We start from the raw sequence: 5,102 nt of genomic DNA on the forward strand, positions 1-5,102 counted from the left end.
AAGCTCTGCAAGTTCACCTAATCGGCTATCGATCAAATAAACATGTTGCGAATTCATTATACGAGACATCGTGTATGATTTTTTTTAACCATGCTCTGATACCAACTATCACGGGCCAACTTTTCAAGGCTAAAGACGAACCGTGTGGCACTTGCTAACCTTCCCCTGAGTAGCAAGTCAGCCAAGTGAGTACCTCGTAGACAACACAACCTACACGATATATTAGCTTTGTGCTAGCACCAAGCAAGCAACAAATAACATTCACATAAACATTAGCAAATAGAAAAGCTTATAGTGCAACAGATGATTGAATGAATATGCTTCTTATATTGATGGCAAGAGAGTCCAGGGACTCAAGGTGCATGCTCTTACCTATGCCAGTGATCTAGCCCAGCATTACACTGACTAGTTATGTGACGCCCCGAAACTGGGAACACCACAGCGGCACCCGTCTTAAAGATCTTGAGACTATAATACCCCTTATCTCGAGTATTATATTCCCAAGCTCTCTAAAACGAGTTAAGCCCTTTTATTTGAAGAACCCGGGTTGGATCAGAGTAGTAAAAATACAACGGAAGAAATTACTGAAAATGCCTCATATTATAAATAACAGTAAAGAGTACCAACCCGTGAGGGTTATGTGTTTCAAATACACTAACCCTAATGCTACATAATAAAACAGTAGATAAATAGATATGTCAGGATAGTCCAACCCACGCCAGAGTGATTCAGTCTTCAACAAAGTGGTGCAACAAATTGGACTCATGGATAGCCATTGGGATATGCCACCTACGAGGATGAAAGAGAAACACCACCACGGATCCAAAGAAAGGATCTAAACCAGATAGCAAGACTGAAACTGACAAGTTGCAAGTGCCACACCCACGACCTCAATCTTGGTCTCCAATAACTGGATTATCTGCACTCACAAGAGTACAGTAGGGGGTAAGCGTCACATACGTTCATCGCTTCCCCTCGAGGGAAAATCCTGGTTAGGTTTGAAGCAATACTCGAAAATATAGGATTTCAAGGAAAACAGTTTAAAAGCAATGCACACCCAAAAACAGGGTATCAATATCAATAATATTGTAACCAAAGTCAGTAATGATAAAGATAATTATGCCAATAATCAGTGAGTAAAGCCTTTGCATGCTCATACATCTTTTTCAGTGAAAATCCTTCCTATCACGTGACATAGTTAATTCAGAAACATACCTGCGACCGATCACATACAGGCCAACCGCCAGTATCGGAAATTCAACCACCACCTCGATACTGTGGTGAGAGTATCCATTTACCTGGTAATACCACATTGGTTAGCCTCCCCAGAAGGACATTCGACTAACCAGTCCGTACTTACCCCTCCGGAGGTTTAGGGGATCGAAACCCAAGGTCACAACACGTGCCCGTTACTCTCAGGTCGTCCAAGGTATCACACAGAAAATCACACAATTATGCCATACAAAAATCATGCACATTCTCTGTGAAAGACATTTTCATATACATATAGTACGAAAATAAGCAGGAAATCCAATAACCGGGATATGGTACCTTCCCCCTACCTGCTTTACCAAAGTGTGTCCCTTGCCTGATCTATTTCCTGTGTCTGGGTCCCACTTGTACCTGTTGGGAAACTGGAGATTCGAATCCGACGACAGCTATTAGGAACGTACTAAACGTACTCTCGGCCTTGTCTGTTAAGACTAGGTAAAATTTAGAGGTTTGGCACTAGCGTAACTTGCTAGGCTTCTCTAAATTCTTGATCCGGCATGACCCTGCTCCCCGAGGCAGATAGTCATGTCAGACCGTGTGGTTTCTAAGTTTATTTTAATTTATTGTCGAGGAGGTTGATCAAATATGAACCTTACAACGTAACCAGGTCAGTGCATGGGGAAACTGAGGGAGCTCTGGCTCAGTACCCAACGCTTGTATGTTCATGGACTGACCTTAGTCATCACGTTATTTGGTTACCACTGATATGGCCTCAATATTTATTAAGTTCATTTAATAACAACAGTTAAACGGCGTTTCGTCTATAACCACCACTTAAACAACAGCAAATTAAATAAGCTGGGTTAAGGGTATACCTGTTGAAGACTTCCCACGAGCAGAGTCTCGGTACTACTAGACTTGCTAAATAATAAGATTAAAATAGCCTAATTAACAAGATATTTATTTAACAAAATTTTAGCAGAAATTCGACAGGGATCAAGAAATTACCTATGGAGCTCAGAAATGATTTTTTTAAAACTTCACCAAAACATAGCCTTCACACTACTAGAATTGAAGAGCTCGTCGCCACGATCGCGTAGGCGAAATCGGATCGTCGATCGGAGCTCCAGAACTCAAGATAAACTCAAAACAAGATTGAAGAAGAGAGAGAAATGAGGAGAGAGGAGAGAGAAGCTCTCTCTTGGGAAGCGTGCGGCTGAAATGAATGAAGAACCAGCTGATGTGCGGCTCTATTTATAGGGTGAGTGAGTGAGTCAACTCGGTTGACTCATCCGAGTTGACCGGGTTGACGCAAGTCAACCGTCATAACTTTGACCAATGAGAAATTGACACGTGGCGAATGATTTGACACTTGGCTGCACATGCAGCCATTAGATCTTGCTGCCATGCATCATTGGACGCTCCAGATCGTGCCACGTGGCGCGATCTGGTGATTTCCTATTTTATTTTTCTTTTTCATATATTCCCCAACTTCAAAAATTAATTAAAAATAGCTCGGGACTCAGAAAAATACCCCGAAAAATACTACGGACTCGTATCGACTAGTACTAATTAACTATGAGGTCAAATTACCAATTTGCCCTTTAGAAAAATTTCAAAAATTTCAAGCTTGTCACGCCCCAATCCTGATTAAAATCTAATATCTAGGAGTGAAGCGTGACTTACGTCCTAATCGCAGATTTATAAAAATTTTTCTACAATTAAGACGTGAGAATAAAATAAAAATAAAATAAAATAAAATCATATAAAATAATTGAAGAGACTAAGTAAAGTGAAAATGAAAAATAGACTTTATTTAGCAAAATACTATTCCAAGAATACCATACTAGATGTTCATCTTCTTATATATTACAATGTATTGTTAAACAAACAAAACATAGTACTCCAGCAAATTCTCTAAATTTCCCTTGGGTATTCCACATCATTGGTCATATTTCCGTCACCTGCATGATTTATTAGGGTGTGAGCTTTTAAGGCTCAGTAGGGTATATTTATCCCTCATGGCCAGTTATCACATTTAATCAATGTCTCAGTAAAAGAAAATAAACACAGATAATGATTTCAATTATATGCAATGCGAATGTGTGTACTCACTCTTTAACCATTCCCGTTGACACATACCCAAGACAAACAGGCCTACACGTCCCATACCGTGCATCCTTCCACTGTGGCCCCGAATGTCCCAAGTATGAGCCAACACCCATCCGTCCCTTAAGCCCAAATATTTTGAATATAATTAATTCCACTTTTTCTTCAATAATTCTTCCACAAATCATGAGATCACCAGGTACATCTCCCTTTCTCCATGGTGTCTCTAATAAATCACGAGACCACCAAGTTCATCTCCCTCTCTTCTTGGTGTCTCAATTAATCATTTTCTTAACCTTGTTCACAATCACACTTTCCTCATGCACTTATGATTATGCATGTAAAGATAAACATTAATGCATGTATAGAGAAATTAAATTGTACATGCATAATAATTCAACCTTACGCAATTTGAGTATATCACAGACTTATGAATTTCACAGTGCACACACAAGATTAATAATAAAAGTTTATTTACAAATATAACGCACTTGATACATTTAATGAAGAAATAACATCACAAGTAATAAAGATAAATATCACAAGAAAATGAAAATAAATCACACAACATGACACAAGGATTAATTGTAATATAGTCCAATCATTGGGGAAATAGAGACCCTACCTTAATCTCTTGAGCTCGAGTTCCTTCTTGGTCCGTTCCTATGTGTTCGGGTCTAAAAGTTTAAAAAAAATATAGTTTAGATATAACTTAATTAGATTTAAATTTATTTCACTCTCTTTTTAAGGAGAGTGTAACTCACACTCTAACTTAGAGGTGTCGGATTGACGCGAAACTTATACCATTGGACTCGTATCAAAAAATAGAGTTAGGAGGGTGAAAATTGGGCGAAAAAGGTCGCTGGAAACAGCTGCACGCGCCACCACGCGCTGGCGGTGCGAGTGGGGTGGCTGGCCGGGCACTGTTCATCGTCACTTTAAACAGCCCCTGTTTTTTTCCAGATTTCCAGTTTTTTTATCTCATTTTTGACTCGACTTTTGACCTATCAAACGTTCACCAAATTGAGCAAACTTATACTTGTTTTAAAGCTCTGCATCACCTCTTTACAAACATATAAAGAACATGAAAAACGGACTGTTAAAACTCAAGTTATAAGGCTCGAAAGGAGGCCATACAAACATGCGAATTTTCTGGAAAAATTTCCAGATTTTTCATATTTCTTTGTTTTTCATTTTCCTTCAATTCCAAACCGCAAAACATGTTTCTAAGGCTATAATAAGACTATCTACAATCAAATTTTAGTTTTACAACATAAAAGAAAGGCATGTAAATAAAATTATAAAACAACAAGTTTTGAAAAAATTTGTTAAGGACACCCATGTTTCCATGGGTTCCTTAAGCTCACCTTTTTATACCCCCCTTGAGTTCTAGAGAGGCTAAAAGCTGTGAGTTCCTACAGTAAAGAAAAACACAGGGACTAAGAGAGGTTAGTTTATGGAAAATTTAAAGAAAAACTTTTAAGATAAAAATTTCAATTTCTAACCTTTATAGAGTTTCTAACCTCTCATTCTCTAACTCTTTCTAGTTCACTCTCTCTCTCTCTCTCTCTCTCTCTCTCTTTCTCTCTCTCTCTCTCTCTCTCTCTTTCTCTTTTTCTCTCGGGTTTCTTCTTTGTCTCCTCTGTTCAGTTTTCTTTGTGCTGCTCTTTTTGTTGCTCAAGACTATTCTTATAGTCTAATTGGCAAGCATCTTTAGTTAAGAGGGATGTATCTAATGATTATTTAGATAAGCTGATGGCGTTGGTTATTATCTTCAAATC

General features: G+C 38.4%; 1 long non-coding RNA gene across 1 annotated transcript; it reads right to left on the minus strand.

The window, feature by feature from the left end:
* Positions 1-3,070: 3,070 nt before the first annotated feature.
* On the minus strand, positions 3,071-4,849 carry LOC147273199 (uncharacterized). Its single transcript, XR_015119778.1, has 4 exons — positions 4,827-4,849; positions 4,689-4,736; positions 3,947-3,998; positions 3,071-3,176 (listed from the first exon to the last, which is right to left on the minus strand). It is a non-coding gene; the product is annotated as an uncharacterized LOC147273199 (long non-coding RNA).
* Between the last annotated feature and the right edge of the window lie 253 nt (positions 4,850-5,102).

This window comes from Dryas octopetala, chromosome 9 (genome assembly GCF_963921425.1).
Source record: "Dryas octopetala chromosome 9, drDryOcto1.1, whole genome shotgun sequence".
NCBI classification, from domain to species: Eukaryota; Viridiplantae; Streptophyta; class Magnoliopsida; order Rosales; family Rosaceae; genus Dryas; species Dryas octopetala.